The 19,671-nt window shown below is 33.4% G+C and overlaps 1 protein-coding gene across 2 annotated transcripts in view; it reads left to right on the forward strand.

Annotated features, from left to right (window-relative positions):
• The window catches only part of LOC132739560 (lysine-specific demethylase 6A-like), a 115,165-nt gene that overhangs the window by 18,088 nt on the left and 77,406 nt on the right, over positions 1–19,671 (forward strand). The gene's annotated exons all lie outside the window — the stretch shown is intronic.

Consider the following 19,671-nt stretch of genomic DNA (forward strand, 5'->3'; position numbering starts at 1 on the left):
TTTTAAAGAACCCAAAGAGCTAGAGCTAAGATATTTAGCATGAAACATGTTCTAATGGGTGTCTACAAAGTTTGTTCAAATAAAAGTTCTGGGGTCAAAATTGGCCCGGCCCTGGGGGTCATTGATTTTCCTTATATGTGTATAGCAAAAACTTAAAAAATCTTCTTTGAAAAAACCCAAATAGCTAGAGTTTAGATATTAAGCATGAAACATCCTCTAGTGAGTGTCTACCAAGTTTGTTCAAATAAAAGCCCTGGGGTCAAAATTGGCCCCGCCCCAGGGGGTCATTGATTTTCCCTATATGCATATAGTAAAAACTTATAAAATCTTCTTTTAAAGAACCCAAAGAGCTAGAGCTAAGATATTTAGCATGAAACATGTTCTAATGGGTGTCTACAAAGTTTGTTCAAATAAAAGCCCTGGGGTCAAAATTGGCCCCGCCCCGGGGGTCATTGATTTTCCTTATATGTGTATGGCAAAAACTTAAAAATCTTCTTTGAAAAAACCCAAATAGCTAGAGTTTAGATATTAAGCATGAAACATCTACTAGTAAGTGTCTACAAAGTTTGTTCAAATAAAAGCCCTGGGGTTAAAACTGGCCCTGCCCCAGAGCTGTCATTGTTTTTAACTACATATATATGTGTATAGTAAAAACTTAAAAAGTCTTCTTTTAAAAAACCCAATGAGCTAGAGGTTAGATTTTAAGCAGGAAACATCTTTTTGTTGGTGTCTACCAAGTTTGTCCAAATAAAAGCCCTTGGGTTTAAATTGGCCGTGCCAAGGGGGGGGGGGGGGGGGGGGGGGGGGCGGAGGTCATTGTTTTTCATTATAAAATTATGTGTGTAGTAAAAACTTAACATCATGAAACATCTTCTAATGGGTGTCTTCCAAGTTTGCTCAAATATAAGCCCTGGGGTTTAAACTGGCCCCGCTCCGGGGGCCTATATACAGGTGAGCGACCTCAGGGCCATCATGGCCCTCTTGTTTCTTTTTTTTTTCTTTGAACATTATTTGTGTCTCTCAGATCACTCTTGATAAGAAAAAAGTGTTTCATTTTAATAATAAAATTATTATTGGTATTTATTGGCTAAATTGTGTCAAATTTATTATCAAATATGGTACCTTGTATTTTCAAAGTCTAATAAAATAAAAACTAGATGGTAAAAGTATTTTAAATTTGACAAGCGCAACCAATGTACCTTTTAGAAAATTTATGCAATCTTTGAAAACAGGCCCTGATTTTAGTAAATTTTAGGGATATTTTGAATTAAAGGCCCTCCAAGTAGAAAAATGAACTAACAACTTCTTAAAGTGGGTGGGGTAGGGTAACATTTATATACATATTTCAAACATTTTGAGTAGAAGCAATAATTTTGCTGGGTCATTTGTTAGCTGAATGCTATTATTTGTTTCTTAAAATTATAGGAAAACATAAGTTCATAATGATTATAAAATAGAATAATTAGAGTTTCCCATTTCTGAAAAAGAGCCCTTCTAATAGCCAAGTTTTACTTTAGAAAAATCTCCATAACTCGTAAACCATATGGTAAACTTTGTTTAAATTTTGCATTCTTGTGTCTTTTAAGGTATATAAGTGATCTATGTTGTCAATTTTATAGTTCCTTATAGTGCCCATTATGGGGCTCATACCTTAAAAACCAGCAATTTAGAAGAAAGAACAATTTTTTGTTACAAGTATCCAACAAATTACTACACATTTAAACTTTAAAAGTAGCGTTGGCTTATAGAATTGTCAATAAATGCACACTCACAAATTACGCAGATGAATATGACTTTAATCAATGAAAATGCTATTTTAAGCAATGTCGATTACCGAATACTACACAAATAAATCTGACTGCCGAGTAGTTGAATATATAGTTTCTACATGTTGGACTGTTTGGGCGAGAAGATTTATGCTAAATTATTTACTTCAATTTTAAACAACAGCAGGTTTACCCTGAACAAAATACCTCCGAAATGCAATGGAAATTCTAAATTTAGAATGACTTGATTTTATTCAGCCTTTGTTTGTAAAACTTCTCCGTGGTGCATGGGTAACGCTCTCGTTTAGTGTGTGAGAGGTCTGGAGTTCAAATCCCAGTCGAGTCAACATATTTTAAAATTCTTCTTTTAGTGTCTTTGTTAAGGAAATAGCCACGATATGCAAGGATAAAGTGTGGCTATCTTAAAAAATGAACATAAATGATTTTTTGATGAAACTCTAGTTTTGCAAAATTCCGTATGTATCAAACTCTGGTGCCCTGCAAGATGAATAATAGTACATAAAAATAAACTTATACAGGAAAACACATACAGATATACAGTACGATTTAGTTTGCAAAGATCAGAAAATACAACAGAGCTTGCAGCCCTTTGAATAATACTAGCAGGGTTTTTTTTCAGGATTTTGGGACCATGACCCATACCCATGGAATTGGGAATTTCAGCGATGTTTTGTTAAAATTTGGGAAAAATTGCATGACTTAAATTTTGCAGTGATTAAATGAATGCAAAGAATAACTGTCTAGGAAGGCATCTTCAAACTATTAAACACCATAACAGTGAAGAAGTCCTTATTTTCCAAGATTTTAGAATTTGCTATTAAATATTTTTATTTTGTAACTTTCAAATGGGAATTTTTTCCTGTGGATTCATCATTGGGAAAATAATATACTATTTTCGATTGGGAATATGACCGAATATCGGCTATAAAATAAGGCAAAAAAAAATCCCTGGCTAGTGAGATCTTCTCACACATTCCAAGATATTGTACATGTTAAACTATTTATAAACTGAGTTGACAGGTGTATGTTTTCATCCAATCAGATGGGAGTATTGTTATATTGTGATCACATGACCAGGTTTGGTGTGTAGTTTCAAAGTTTGAGAGTTAGTTGCTTTGCTCTTTGATAGTTAAATATTTTATATTTAAAGTGTTTGGAGGAGAATTGGACTAAGGTATTTATTCTTTTTGGTTTACAGTTGGTTATCTATCTCTAGATTAAATGGTTTAAATTCTATCATGTGTATTATGGGTTTTATATGTCTTGGACTGATTCTTGAGTTGTTATGGATTTTGTGTAAGAATTTGTAATGGATGATCTAAAATGCTATTTCTCCTATTCTTAACACCTTGCATGAATATAACCTTAACTTTACAACACAAGTCACATACACTGGATGGTCGAGTGATTGTTTGTGGAGGAACATTTATAAAGTTTCACTCACAAGGTATATACTGTAATGAAGTTTAAAATGTATTTATTGTGTAAGTTATATACATATTGTACATGTACATGTATATCATCTAGAAGCCTATATATAGCCTCTGCATGTTAAATTGAATTAATTTTTTACATAAAATGTGTTTTCAGTTGTTTGAATTTGATTTCAGGTTTTCCCCCTTTTTATATGCCCGAAAGAATTTTCGGGCATATTATGTTATACCCCCTGGCGTCCCTTCGTCCATCTGTCTGTCTATCCGTCTGTCCGTCTGTCCGTTAGCAATTTGGAAGTTCCACTTGGCCCACAATATTCAAACTTCATAGGATGATTGTCCATATTTGGTAGAAGACCCCTATTGATTTTGGGGTCACAAGGTCAAAGGTCACTATCACCTTAAAACTGAAAACAGTTTCCGGAGCATAACTTAGTTCCGTTCGGCCCACAGTGTTCAAACTTCATAGTATGATTGTCCATATTGGGAAGAAGACCCCTATTGATTTTGGGGTTACAAGGTCAAAGGTCAAGGTCATTATTACTTTAAAACTGAAAACAGTTTTCGGAGCATAACTTAAGTTCCATGTGACCCACAATATTCAAACTTCATAGGATGATTGTCCATATTAGGTAGAAGACCCCTATTGATTTTGAGGTCACAAGGTCAAAGGTCAAGGTCACTATTACCTTAAAACTGAAAACAGTTTCCGGAAAATAACTTAAGTTCCATTTCACCCATAGTGTTCAAACTTCATAGGATGATTGTCCATATTGGGTAGAAGACCCCTATTAATTTTGGGGTCACAAGGTCAAGGTCACTATTACTTTAAAACTGAAAACAGTTTCCAGAGCATAAACTAAGGTCTATTTGGCCTACAATATTCAAACTTCATAGGATGATTGTCCATATTGGGTAGAATACCCCTATTAATTTTATTTCATGAAATACTTACCTGACATTACATTTAGGATTTCATTTCGTCCTACCTTTTGAACTCGCTTAACCGGAAGTGTGCATTTGATTACATCCATAATGCATTGAAACAAATAACTTCCTGAAGTTTTAACCAACCAGAACACACTTCCGGTATTCCCACGTGAAAACAGTTTTCGTTTTTTGCGCCTACCGTTTAGATGTACTTTTTTAGCTCGTTTACTAGTTTTATTTTTTATTTTACGGTGGTTATTGTTGTGTGTTGGATTATGGCTCAAGAAGCAGTGAATTGCGTCTTGGAGTACGAAGAAGGAGAGATTTCTGATAATTTTTCACCAGGCCATGTGACCGCTAATGGCGAGTCATCAATGTTTCGGGCTAAATTGCCGCATAAGAAACAGTCGGATCACGGTAAAGAAAAACAGAAACGTAGATCCAAATATGACATTTTAGAGGAAAAATTTAATCAGAAATTGGAATCTATTGATGACAAGTTTGATAAATTATTCAGTCTGTTTCAATCTTCGAATATTCGGGATACTTCGCCATGTACCGATGTGCAAGAAGATGAGAGTCGTAACGTAAATTCTCAGCAAGATGTTTTATCTTTATGCGGGGATAGTACTTTAGGTTCCGACACAGATTCGGATAGTGACAGAGATTTTCACAGAACACGTGTTCAGAATTCTGTTAGAAAAGTTTCGGATTCAGAAAATCTCAGTGAGCATACTAAATTGGGACTGTATGAAATTTTTGGTGAGGATGCCAAAGTTTTATCAGAGAAGGAAGATGTTGGTATTACCTTAGACCAGTCTCAAAAAGATGTCTTGTATAACAGTTACAGGTGTAGTACTCCTTTATTTTTGACTTCATACAATGAAAATGTTCTTGATATGTTTCCTGTTAAAAGTGACACTGAACAATTTTTACAAGGCCGCCAAATGGATTTCCCTTTTATAGGGAAAATTGTTTTTATTAAACGACATGCCCAAAGACATTTTTTTAGCTCTAAAAATAAGAGGTAAAGGTTTTTTTAAATGGAACCTTTTAAGCTATTTGAAAACTTGCTATTAAAAGGGTTCTCAATTGGGCCCCTAGATTAGGTTTTTGTTTTTCAAACTTTATTTTTCAAAAAGCTTGGTGATTTACTTTTGTTTTGTTTCAAATTTTGACAAATTTTTTTAAAAAAGGGTACTTCAGAAAAGGGGGGGATTTAAGGGGTGTGATTTTAAGGCCACTAAAAGGGGTTTTGATTTGCTAGGAAGAGCAGGTGCTTTTTTATCAGATTAAAAAAGACGTTTATTTTTGCTATGTTTTGATACAGCCCTTTTTAAAGAAATTTCCAAAATTCAAAAATTCCTTTAGTTTACCTTTGACAAATGACGGTTTGTTTGGTACAGAACTTGAAAATTTTTTTAAAATCAAGGAAAGAACAGAAAAAACAGGTGGATGATTTGGTAACCTGATCTTAAGAAGAGGGAGTTTCTTTAAGAGGAAGCCTGTTTCTTCTACGACTGTTCAAGACACATCAAAGCGGCCTTGTTTTTTGCAAAATAGATCTGTTTCCTCTGATAATTTTCGGATCCCCAAGGTTCCAAGAGCTTCAACCTCAGGTTACAATAAGCAGGGAAGTGACAGAAAAGGCAACTTCAGTAGACCTAGTGCAACTGAGTCCTTTCCACCAAGGAACTTTGGCCGAGGACGTGGTAAAACAGATCGCAAATGACAAGGTAAGCATTATAGCAAAGTGGCCGCAGATACCTGTTGGGGGCAGACTAAAAACACTTTCCTGCCTGCTTGGGAAAATTATAACTCGAGATCAGTGGGTTTTAGATTTGATAAGAAACGGTTACAAGCTAGAGTTTATTCAAAAACCACCTTTTTCAGGTATATTAGAAACCAAGGTCAATCAAAAAAGAACATTTCTTTAATTCATACAGAAATTCAAAATCTTTTAGACAAAAATGTCATCGAAATAGTTCCAAAAACTCAAACACATTCACGGTTTTTTACAGTACGTTATTTCCTCGTCCGAAAAAAGAACGGAGAGTTACGTCCTGTCATAAACTTAAAACCCCTGAACAGGTATCTGCAGAAAAAACATTTCAAAATGGACAACATGAGGAAAGTGTTAAATTTAGTTTCAAAAAGGAGATTGGTGCATAAATCTCGACCTAAAAGATGCATATTTTCACATAGAGATTTTCAAGGGCCACCGTCAGTTTTTCTTCGGTTTTTGTTTCCAAGTCAGTTGTATGTATCAAATTTAAAAGGGACTGTGTTTCGGTCTTTAATGTGGCTTTTCCTTTGAGTTATTTGCAAAAATAATTGTGTATAAAAATCTCATCTTTTTGCAAACAAAGTTTCGTCTTGCAACTTATTTAAAACGAAATTTGGGTTTTCTAAACGTCTAAGAACACAAATTTTTAAAAAAAACAAAAAAGTCCTTTTTTAAAACTCCTTTTCGAACTGGTTTCATTTGGTTTAAAAAAGAAAAAAACGTATTTGTTTCCTCTTCAAAAAGTAAAAGTACATAGGGGGTTTTTCCCTGTTAAAAAAAGGGAATTTGTTTATCCCAAAAAAAAGAAAGGATAGTTTAAATTTTTCAGGGAAGGGGAGTAAGCAAAAATTTTTCAAAGGGGCATTGCACACCCCGGAATTTTCTTTTTTGTTAGGGGATGATAGCATCTTGCATAGATCTGATTCCCAATGCACGGTTGTTCATGAGGCCTATCCAGCTTCATCTGTTACAAAACTGGAGTCCCTCGAGAATGTCCCTTTCATGCAAGATCCAATGTACACCTTCTTTGACTCCTCATATGCATTGGTGGTTACAGGAAGTGAACATTCTGAAGGGTTGTTGTTTTCAATACAGCCATTCAAATGTTATACTGACCACAGATGCAAGCAGTTCATGGGGCTGGTGTGGTCACATGAACAACCGTACTGTGCAAGGCTGTTGGTCTCAGATAGAACGTCTACAACACATCAATTGCCTGGAGATGGAGGCAATAATTATACCCCCGCACAACAAAGTTGTAAGGGGGGTATACTGGAATCAGCTTGTCCGTCCGGCTGTCCGTCCGTCCGGCCGTCCGTCCGTCGGTTTTATTTCTTATTCCGCCCAATAACTTAAGATTCCTTGACCTCTAGTCTTTCATATTTGGGCATCGGAGCTTAGTCATGGATTAAGTAGATTGACCCTTATTTGATTTTTGAGGTTCACTAGGTCAAAAAAAAAAGACGTCAAGGTCACAGGCGGCTTGACTCTCAAAAAGCCTTGTCAGCCCATACTTTAAGATTCCCTTCGACCGTACAGCTCGTCATATTTTGGCATGGAGGGTTAGTCATGATTAGTAGATGACCCCTATTTTGATTTTGAGGTCACTAGGTCAAAGGTCAAGGTCACAGGGGCCTTGACTTCAAAAAGCTTGTCCGCCCAATAACTTAAGATTCCTTTGACCTACAGTCGTCATATTATTGGCATGGAGGTTAGTCATGATTAGTAGATGATCCCTATTGATTTTGAGGATCACCGGGTCAAAGGTACACAAGGTCACAGGGGACTTGAACTTTTAAAAAGTTTTGTTCTGGCCCAATAACTTCAAAGTATACTTTGACCCACAGTCTTGCATATTTGGCGATTGGACTGGATGTTGATCATTGATTAGTAGATGACCCCTTTTGATTTTGAGGAGGCAGGTCCACTGGATCAAAGGTCAAGGTCATAGGACTTGACTTCAAAAAAGTTTGTTCCACCCCTTAAGATTTCCTTTGACCCACAGTCTTTATAATTTGGCATGGGAAGTTGATCATGACTTACAAAGGTGTTCCCCTATTGATTTTGAGGTCACTGGGTCAAAGGTCAAGGTCACATGGACCTTGACAAAAGAAAAGCTTTTCTTCTCAATTGCTTTTAAGAATGCTCCTGTCCGTAATGTATTGATTTTTTGACATTTTCCACATTTGAAGCATGTAGAATACATAACTTAGCAATGCACTGCTTATTAACCTCAGATTTGCAGCAGGAGAGGTTGTCCATTGAGCTCTAAATGGTCCATGTTCTGTATCTGACAAAGTTGTTATCGCGTGGTATTCCGCCATGATCAAGTGCAGTCTTAGTTCGTTCCGATCCGTTCATTTTCTGGCCTCTTTTAAGAACAAGTCAGTTTTGATTCGAACAGATTCGAGCACATGTGTTCAACATATCAATCGCCAAGGGGGGACAAAATCAATAACACTTTGTCAAATGACTTGGAATTTGTGGATGTTAGCTTTGAGCAACAAAATATTACTGAGGGCAGCCCACATTTTAGGAAAATCAAACATTTTAGCAGATCTTTTGAGCAGGGAATCAGTGAGGGATACAGAGTGGTCTCTGAACAAAACAGTTGTGATGTCGATATTCAATCTTTGGGGACATCCCCTGATGGATTTGTACGCAACATACAGTTGAGTTCACACTAAACTTCCCACCCTTGTGCACTTCTAGTGCACTAGAGCTGAACTAGAAGTGCACTAGAAGTGCACTTCTAGTGCACTAGACCATATGACCAGGCTGGTCAGGGAAGGTGACACCTAAATGGTTTATTGGATAATTGTATATCAAGTGGGGGGGGGGGGGGGCATCCATTGTTACGCTGCTGTATGAAAAAAAAAATATGGGAAAAATATATATATGGCCTATTCATGAATATAAATAAGTAAATTTTAAAATCAGCAGTTTTTTAACATTTTAGGTGATTATCATGTTGAAGCTTAAAAATTAAAATGTTTTTTTTTTTTTTTCAATGTATTGTAATCATATTTTTATTAACCAGTATTTAACTGTAAGTGAAAAATAATACCCCCTTAAAATCAAATTTATAAAATTAATAAGGTTAAATTTAAATTATGCTCCGTAATGGATAATGAAATAAAGTGTTTTTAAAGCTTTTTTAAATGGCCACATATTTCAATTTTTCTAGTGTACAAATGATATAAATCAATGTGATAATTCTGGCCCAATAAATTTAGTTTGTTACATCATAAACTTTTTTTCATAAGCTCAAACAAATCAAGGAAAGGTTATATTTAAGCCAAAATATTATTTCTACAATATATGACTTAGAGACAATTCATGATGTTCAATATTGAAAGAGAATATTAATACATTGATTTTAAAACAATCAATATACTGTGATAATTTAGTATTCAACTGTGTAATGCTTGCATATGTTTATGCAAATAATTTAAATATTATCCATAAAATAAATAAATTTGATATCTTTATTCATTCATTATTTCAATATTAAAAATTTAATGTATAAAGGGAATACTTTTATTGAAGAGGAAAATCTCAAGTCATGCTGTGTATCGGTATTTTCTGAGAGGGACAGTTTTCAATATACCACTCTCCTGCTGATAAGAGGGCCTCAGGGTAAATAACAAAGAACAGTCAATTTTGCAGATTTATAAGAATGCATTGAATTTCCCTGGTTTTCGCAAAATGACATAAGCCTGGGATTCATCAGGCGTTGGCACTCAGTAAATGACCATAATTTTTGTATAATCAAATATACAAAAAAAAAACTGGCGACTGTTTTCATTACACTGGTCTCCTGCTGATAAGAGGGCCTCAGGGGGGTACCACTAAAATACGCAACGGAGATTTTTTGGCGCAACGGACGCAACGGGCGCAACGGAGATATTTTTTTTAGAAAAACCGGCACAACGCCTTTTTTTAAAGTCAATGTGCTATATTTAAGCATCTAAAATGATTTTTTATAACTATTTAGTAAGTAAGTTTTAAAATATTTCATAAATTGTATATGTTTAATTGCACTGAAGGGTCATATGCCTGGCGAAATGGAAATTTCATGGCGCAACGGAGATATTTTTTTCAGAAAAACCGACACAACGCCTTCTTTTAAAGTCAATATGCTGTATTTGAGCATCTAAAATGATTGTTTAGCACTATCAAGTAAGTATGATTTCAAATGTTTCATAAATTGTATATGTATACACTGAAAGATTATAATATGCCTGGCGAAATGGAAATTTCATGGCGCAACGGAGATAATTTGGGAAAATCGGCACAACGTTTGTACTATTGTACTATTATATGAAATTAATTAACACCAATGTTATTTGAATAAATAAATTTAAAAAAAAAGAGATTTAAAAACCTTAATCGTATATCAAATAATCAAAGAGCTGCAATGTTGATGTTGTAAAGGATTGTGTGCCGGCGAAATGGACAGTTTTTTTGGCGCAACGGAATTTAAAAAGAAAACAATGTTTGTCCGAGTTAAGTAGTAATATGAAGAAGTAAATCATTAAAGATATTAACTGAATTACTGAAGTGGTGTTATAAATGTCTGTTTTATTCATTTTAAAAAAGAATGAAATACGTTTTTATCGTTATGGCTGACACTGGAAGACAAGTATAGAAATTAATATCTGTTTCATTTTTCCCCCGTTCAATTCGTTATTTTTATGAAAAGTACTGTAATAGCTTTTCTATACATAATTTTTAATTGAATTTGCATTAGTTAACTAAATAAAGTAATATGTTGATATTACAGAATCAATGTTCAGTATTTTTTTTTATTATAAACATTCATTGTATTTTTGTTATACCTTTCATAAACTCCGTTGCGCCGATGGATTATTGCGAAACGGAGATTTTATTTTCAAAACTGTGTACTGTTTTTATGTCTAAAACATAAAATAATCATAAAAGTTGGTATTGTTGATATGTTATACATATTTTTTACATATACTGTATAAGTTTGATTTTATTAGGTAGAATACTGAATATATCAGATTCTAAATGGACGGCGAAATGCGGGCATAAATTTCGGCGCAATGGAAAATGAAGATTTCGCATAACGGGTAGTTCTTATGTTTGAACATAACTTAGAATTTGAGAATAATAAGTAACAGTCTTTTACAAATGATTTACTTTCCTTTATTTTTAGAAAATGTTGAAAATAGGATATTGTAAAAAGATATTTAAATTACGGCGAAATGGACACATTTCGGCACAACGGGGATTATCATAACAGTTTTATCATATTATATTATTTATATTAATTTATTATCTTTCATTAATCATTGTGTACCTTTTCAATAATTGTTTGTTGCGTATAAATTGTATATTTCATCAAAAGCAATCAAAATATTCCTCATAATTGTTATATTTGCACAAACGGTAAGCCAGATTACGCGAGAATTGTAAGCAATTTAGGCAACGTATCGTGCACCAGTATCGCGCACGGGTGTTAAATAATTTTAACACTTGTAAAAGAAAACTTAACCGTTATCAGTGGCGGATTCAGCCTCCAAAATGTTTTATTACGTCTCACATTTCATATTCACAAATTTCTTCATAGTTTGAGTGACAAATATTGGCATAATAAGCTTCGAAAAGCAATATTTTCGACAATAATCAAGTTATAAAAAATATGTAATACCTTAAAGTCAATACATGTTCCTCTTAATCACATTATCTAAATGGTGTGAAAACGCTTGTCCAATAAACATCAACCACGTGTCACTGGTAATTTAATTATCGGTACTTAACACCCGTGATAAACATTCTGCCAATCACCAAATTGCTGTTGTTTCGCTAAATAAACAGTAGCTGCATTTAATTTCTCGCCAAAATAATCCATAAAGATACTTCTGCAATACTTGAATACATATATACTCAGTGTGAGAACTTTCCCATATTGAGCGCGCGCATATCTATTTATATCTTTTGCCAATTATAAATTATCCGTTATAATGCTACCTTGTTGAATTTTACCCGAAACAGCGTAATTAAATTACAAACTTATCGTTTCAAAACTCTTTCAAAAATATATTTATTTCATTTATTTTGTTTATTATTATTATTATTATTACTATTTTCCAATAATGGTAATAATAACAATAATAATAAATACACCAAGGTAGGTCATATAATAGTACAATAGTACAAACGTTGTGCCGATTTTCCAAAATTATCTCCGTTGCGCCAATGAAATTTCCATTTCGCCAGGCATATTATAATCCTTCAGAGTATACATATACAATTTATGAAACATTTGAAATCATACTTACTTTATAGTGCTAAACAATCATTTTAGATGCTCAAATACAGCATATTGACTTAAAAAAAGGCGTTGTGTCGGTTTTTCTGAAAAAAATATCTCCGTTGCGCCATGAAATTTCCATTTCGCCAGGCATATGACCCTTCAGTGCAATTAAACATATACAATTTATGAAATATTTTAAAACTTACTTACTAAATAGTTATAAAAAATCATTTTAGATGCTATAAAAAACCATTTTATCATTTTAGATGCTTAAATATAGCACATTGACTTTAAAAAAAGGCGTTGTGCCGGTTTTTCTAAAAAAAATATCTCCGTTGCGCCCGTTGCGTCCGTTGCGCCAAAAAATCTCCGTTGCGTATTTTAGTGGTACCGGCCTCAGGGTAAATAACAAAAATGCAAATGTATATGCAATATTTATTGAAAATTTTCCTTTTCCCCCAAAAATACATGTAAGTCATCGATAAATGACTATACTTTTTGTATAATCAAATGTAAAAAATAATCTTAATGTCATAAACGCACGTTAGATATTATTGTCATTTATTGTCTTTGGAGTGGAATTTTCTAATCTTATTACTAAAAAACTGGTTTAAAAGTTTAACTATTCTACAAAGACTTTGTATCAATAATTTTTCACATTTCTTGCAATTCTGCCCATTAAAATTTGCAGCATCTTAATTCTTTTAGTTTTTGAACTGGGAAATGTTATTTTTTTCTATTATAGATTTGACAAATTTGCCTTGTCAGTTTTTACGCATTTAGAAGATAAATATATTTTTAAAGAAAATATTATTTAAATACATGATTATAAAAACTTTTGCAACTTCCTTTTCACTTTAATGCAGATCTGTTTTTTTTTTTGTTTTTTTTTTTCTGTTTTTTTTTTATTTTATTTTTTTATTTTAATTTAATATCATTACATTAGCAGAAAACAGTTACAGGAGATTAAAGTGTCAAAAAGTCTGCTGTGTATAGGTGTTTTGATATAGTACCCTGCCTGAATAAGAGAGCCCCTCAGGGTAAATAACATAAGCCAGATTACTAAGGCATTCTCTGGATGTTGTGCAAATAAATTTCATTACAAATAGTACAAAAAGAAAAATGAATATTTTTGCAATTTTATAATAAACTCATCAAATTAATCATATTGCATAATAATGTTACAATGCATGAAAAAAAAAAGGAAAAAAAAAAAATTGGTGTCGTCTCAAAAAAATGGAATTGACAATTTCTAATCTTTTTGATTAATATCCATGTCAGTTTAAGTATACAGTATCCCACAGGTACATATCAATACTTTAATCCACACATATCAATACATACCACCCATTATATATAAATATTTATTTTCAGAATAATATATATCATTTATATATCATTTATATTAATCTTAAGTAAATCTCAGTTTAGAGAAGGTAAGATAGATTATAAATGAAATAAAATTGACAAAATTAGGCCAATTATAAAACATATTAATTCTTTAATGTATTTAAAGGCTATTAATGCTTAAAATCATTACCTTTTAACTAAAACAACCATAAGTTAAAAAGATTAAAAATAACTAATACTACGGTATAATTCCCCCTCCCTCCCCAAAAAGAACTGACTTAATTTTTGTCTTTGATTTAGCATTTCAAATGTTTCATATTTCATTACCAGATTATAATAAAATAGAATCATATTAAAAATATCTATTAAAGTTTGGTTTATTTATGCCCTTATCAACACTAAAGTTATAATTATTTATATTAAACTTACTTATTCTAAAATTAAATTTAAAGTACAAAATCAGTAAATTAATGACTTTGAAATTTATTATTCTAATATTTTACGCCATATTTTAACAAATTCCAATATTCACAACTTCAAATTTTTATTGAAAAACTATTAAACAGATATCTATATTTTCTATCTTTTTGTAAAAGTCAAATTGCTATAAAGTAAAATAAAAGGTAACTGCTTAATACATATAATAGGTCTGGTGCACTACAAAGTGCACTTATGAAGTGCACTAGTAGTGCACTACTAGTGCACTTTGTAGTGCACTAGTAGTGCACATCTAGTGCACTCCTAGTGCACTTTGTGTAACCTTTAGTGTGAACTCAACTGTACAAAAACAAAAAGACACAACTGTTTTGCTCATGGATTCCTCACCCTCAAGCTTATGCCTTGGATGCCCTGTCAATTGCATGGCAGAACATGTTTGCTTATGCGTTCCCGCCTGTGCAGATTTTGCATCGTGTTCTGTCACACTTACAACAATTCAATTGCACTCTGATTCTAATAGCACCAACTTGGCCGAGACAACCTTGGTATCCAGTACTATTACAATTACTAGTAGCAAACCCTCTTTGTCTACCACTGCAGCCGGATTTAGTGTTCCAAGGGAAGGGCAAGATTCTTCATCCAGATCTTCAAACACTAAATCTGACTGCATGGCTCATATCGACCGATATTTCGAAACAGAGGGATTTTCAAAAAAGTCTAGGAAATTGCTTGCATTCTTCCTGGAGAAGGGAACACAAGCAAGACTATAGGTGTAAATTCAAATTGTTCTGAATGGTGCCAGTGAACAACAAACTTAATCCATATGCAGCATCTTTAAAGGGACTGTGTAAATTTCTTGCATACAAGTTTCATCAAGGTACTGCATATAGAACTATTTCAGGTATAGATCAATGTTTTCGGCTTGTTCCTTCCTATGTAGAACAAAGTTCCAATTGGCAACATCTCTCATGTTATTCGTCTTCACCCTGTCATTACTGAGAAGGTGTATTTAATGAAAGGCCACCAGTTAAAAACTTGACCCTGAATGGGATCTTCTTTTTGTTTTAGGTTCGCTGAAGAAGGCACCATATGAACCCCATTGGAAGCGTCTTTAAGTTTTTAAACATGGAAAACGTGTTTTCCTGATACTTACCATTTCGATTTAGCGTTGTTAAGGATCTTCAGCTCTTTATTTGGGGGGAAAGTTTTGGAGTTGAAAGAAAAAAAGGGGATAACTTTTATCAGGCCAGGTTTTCAAAGCAAGACGGCCAAATCACCAAAGCCTACTCCTATGTTCAACCAAGTTTTCCGGGGACAACAAGAAAAAAGATCCAAAAAAGAGTTTAGCAAAAAAGGGAACAGAAAATTTAAAAAAGTCTGTGACAGGAATTACCCAGTATTTTTATCTTCTAAAAAACCACATCAAACATTTCATCTACAACCCAATATCTCTGGATTGTAAAAAACATAAAAACAGATATTTGAGTTAGTAGAAAAGTGCTTTAAATCTATTAAAGGTCACTCTTACCAGAAATTTTCGGGTCCTTCATGGGGCTCTTTTCAAAGGGGTATCTATGAAGGAGATTATGGGAATCTGCTGAACTGATCTAGGGAGAACTACATTTTACCAAACATTACTTGGCGGATTTGAATATAATTTCATTGACTGTTGTAAGACAAAAAGAATTAGTTTTGTATAATTTAATAACATATTTAAAATATTTTCTTTTTTGCGAGTTTGCAAGGAATTTTTAAGTATATTTGTTTGATCCGGCTTTGGAGGGCTATATTATATTTTGGTATTATACATCATACCTACAGATAAGGAACTGAGTATTTTGTACAGTAAACAGTGTAAATACAGTGGGATTTTTTTAATACAGTTGGTTATGTTTCTATTGGCATTTGCAACTTATTTCTGCAGTTTTTGACCATACCTAAATTGAAATTGTTCCAAGTTTGGATTCTTCAGAGGTAAGTTTTTTTTTAAAATTTTCTTTATTGTTATTTTGATGTTAAAAATTTATGGATGGATTTTCAACTTGAATCTCCCTCCACCAGTTATTCTTTTAACTGCCTTTATAATCAGATATTAATCCTAAATGTTAATGTCAGGTAAGTATTTCATGAAATTTTAAAATTGAAAAAATTTTTATTTTCAAGTTATAATTAATTATGAATTTTAAATACTTACCTGACATTACATGATCCCTTTCCCATCCCACCCCCAACAGATTTCAAGTTTTCCATTAGAGGGCCGTTACGCGCCAAAAATGGAAAACTTGTTTTCACGTGGGAATACCCCAAAAGTGTGTTCTTTGCGTTTAAAAAACTTCCCAGGAAATTATTTTGTTTCAATGCATTCAATGGATTGTAAAAAAAATCCCAACACTTTCTTTTTTAAGGGGGTTAAAAAAAGGTGGGAAAAAAAATTGAAATCCTAAATGAAAATTCGGGTAAGATTTTATTAAATAAAATTTATAATTTTAAAAATAAAAATTTTTCTTTTTTTGGGGGGTTTCAAAAGGGTAAAAGTCACTATTCCCTTTAAAAAAATGAAAACATTTTTCCAGAAATAACAAAATTTTCAAATTTGGCCCTAGTTTTGAAACTTCTTTAGGATGTTTGCCCATATTGGGTAAAAACCCCCCCCCCTTTTTGGATTTTGGGGTCCCCGGTCAAAGTTTCAAGGCCCGCTATTACCCCCAAACTAAAAAACATTTTCCCAAAGGGCAAAAATTTTAAAGTTCCTTTTGGGCCCCACAATTTTCAAATTTTTATAGTGAGGATTGCTATTTGAAGGAGGTTTTTATTTTTTTTAATTTAGGGCCAATGTCTTACAAACTTGCTTCACCCATTTTAAAAAAAAAAACCCCTTTGGGGCCCTTATAATGCTCCCCCAAAGTGGTGCTCTTGTTTTGTTTTATCTGAAAAAATTTTCCCCCCCCTTCAAAAAAGCCCCCAAGGTTGTTTTAAAAATTTTTGAAAAAAATCATTTGTTTCTAAAAATTGGGAACTTTAAATCTTCTTTAAATTTTTAAAGTTTTTCAGTCTTTTTTCTAAAGACGTGGTAGCCTTTGGGGGTTGATGATTTTTTGTGGGCGGGTTTCCATATAATTTTTGGGGTCCCCTTCTTTAAGGGGTTTTAAGTGGGCAAATATTTTAAATTAAAATACTTGAACAGCTTTTTCTTAAACCATTATGATTTATCATTTTTTAGAAAAATTATAGTTACAATGGGTTTTGGCTTGTAAAGATTTCTTACAATTTGTTATTTAAAATATTCGGAGTTTAGCGCGGAGGAATTGTTCTGTTACTGGTTTGTAACACTCTTTCCAGGAATGATGGTTAGGGAAACTTACCTGCCTATTATACTGAAATACTGGTGTTGGAAAAAGGCGTTAAAATAAAACCTAAAAAAACAATTAAAAAATTTTTTCAACTTTTTTAATATACATGTCATTTGCTGATATCAAGAACAAAGCGTTTTTTCTTCGGTCATGGTTTTTCTGTTAATTTTCATGATATCTTTATAAATTTGATGTGAAAGGTCTCAGGACATATTTTATTTCCCAAAACAATAACATTTTTCATTCAAGATATGGGGTCAACTTCTCCATTGTCTTTCTGTCCAAATTGTTTGTTTGTTCCATCGTCTGTCTTTATGTTCCCCTCAAAATTACTTTGTCCAGGACTTCTACTCAAAAAGCTTCTGAAGCAATTTTAATCAAAAAATTTTACAGGAATGCATAGTATCAAGTCTAAGTTGTGGCATATTCATCCAGCATTTCACCCAGATTCAATGATTTTTGTTCAGTTTATTTTTTTTTTTTTTGAGAGCCCAACTGGGTAACCCCCCGAGTTTATCTTCACCCCGTTAATAAGGTATGAAGGGGGTTTGGCGGTTCATCCCCCACAATGGCAACATAACCCTTACTTATTTTTACATTGTATAATCACATTGTAATATTTACAAACCCAAAATATCATAATATTACCTTAAATTTTATCATATTGACATTATTCATTTTAAAGCATACAAAATAAACAATCTTACAAAATTTGCCTTTTTAATTTCAGTGCAGTCAAAATTGGGTATTTTTTTAAAATAGTCCAGTTAGGTGGATTCGAAAGCCGAAATAAAGACCCAAACATTTTTAAAAACGCCCCCCTTTTTTTGTTTTCATCCCTTGTTTTTTCATTAGCTAGGAGGGCACATATTCTGGTTACTTGTTTGGGCCAAAACGCAACCCGTTCAAAAGTACCCGGGTGAAAAAAGTGTCACATTTTAAAATTCCATTGGAAAAGAAAACCCCCGTATAAACCCAAAACTCGGGTGTTTTGGCAAAATTCAAATTTTACTATTTTATGTTTTAAATTTTTTTAAAATTAAACCTTGAGTCGGCGCAGGGGGGTGTGGACGGGATTTGCCTTTCCCAGTACCATTTCCAAAGAAAAAGGCCCCAAATCAAACCAAGTCTGCCAACATTTTTCCCAAATTTTTCCGTTTAGTGGGGTTCTTAAGAGATTGTATATCTCCTTATTTCACCTGTTTTTATGCCAGACTAGCATTGTTTAAAAATTAAAAATTAGCAAATAGAAAATGAAAACGGGAAGCTTTAAGAAAACACACAGTATGGCACTTTTACGCTCAGTTCGATAGTGCCTAATTCATGGACAAGACAGTGGGTCTATAGCAAGCTTCCATCAACGTCCTCTAAGTTCACAAAGGCTTAGCAGAAAAATTCAACTTTTTAGGCCGGGTGTGCATGTGCAAACCCGGTTTATATAGTATGGTGAATGCGGGCGGCCGACGGTGGGCGGCGGGCGGGGGGCAAAAACTTTCGTAACAGTTTTTTCTCCAGCAACTACTTATCACAGCCTCTTGAATATTTGCGCATTACAGCGAAATCAACAGTGGCCCATTACAGTGGGATTTGATTTCAGGTCTGTCGCTCATCCACTTGCCTGTTTATCGACTTAGTTTAAATTTTTCAGCATTAATGTAAGAAAAAAAATGGAAGAAAATTTTCGTAAACAGTTTTCTCAGCAACTACTATCACAGCCTCTTGATACTTTAGTATACAGCATCAACACATGGTCCCATAACCATGGGATTTGATTTCAGGTCTGTCGTCATCCACTTTTCCTGTTTATCGACTTAGTAAATTTTTCAACATTAAAGGTCAATGGCGAGGAAAAAATTGTCGTAACAGTTTTTCTCAGCAACTACTCATCACAGCCTCTTTGATATTTGGCATACAGCATCAACACATGGTCCCATACGGGGGATTTGATATCAGTCTGTTGCCCATTTCCACTTCCTGTTTTATCGACTTAGTTAAATTTTCACCGATTAAGTGGTCAATGGTAGGAATTTTTCGTAACAGTTGTTTTCTCAGTAAGTACTTATCACAGCCTTTTTGATATTTTGGCATACAGCTTGAAAACATGGTCCCATTACTTGTGGATTTGTTTCGATACACGCCTTTTAATAGATAGAAAAATAGATAAGTTTTTTGATAAAGCTTGAAAGGCAAGACAATTGACATTTTTTATTTTTTCATTATGATGTTATGCGTTTATGAGCAATAACTATTAGACGTCAGGCTTGACCGACATAAACTATAACAAGTCTGTAACGTTACGTCTAGGGAAGAAGCA

The sequence above is a fragment of the Ruditapes philippinarum genome, unplaced genomic scaffold (genome assembly GCF_026571515.1).
Source record: "Ruditapes philippinarum isolate M1 unplaced genomic scaffold, ASM2657151v2 ctg43_1_1_1_1, whole genome shotgun sequence".
NCBI lineage: Eukaryota > Metazoa > Mollusca > Bivalvia > Venerida > Veneridae > Ruditapes > Ruditapes philippinarum.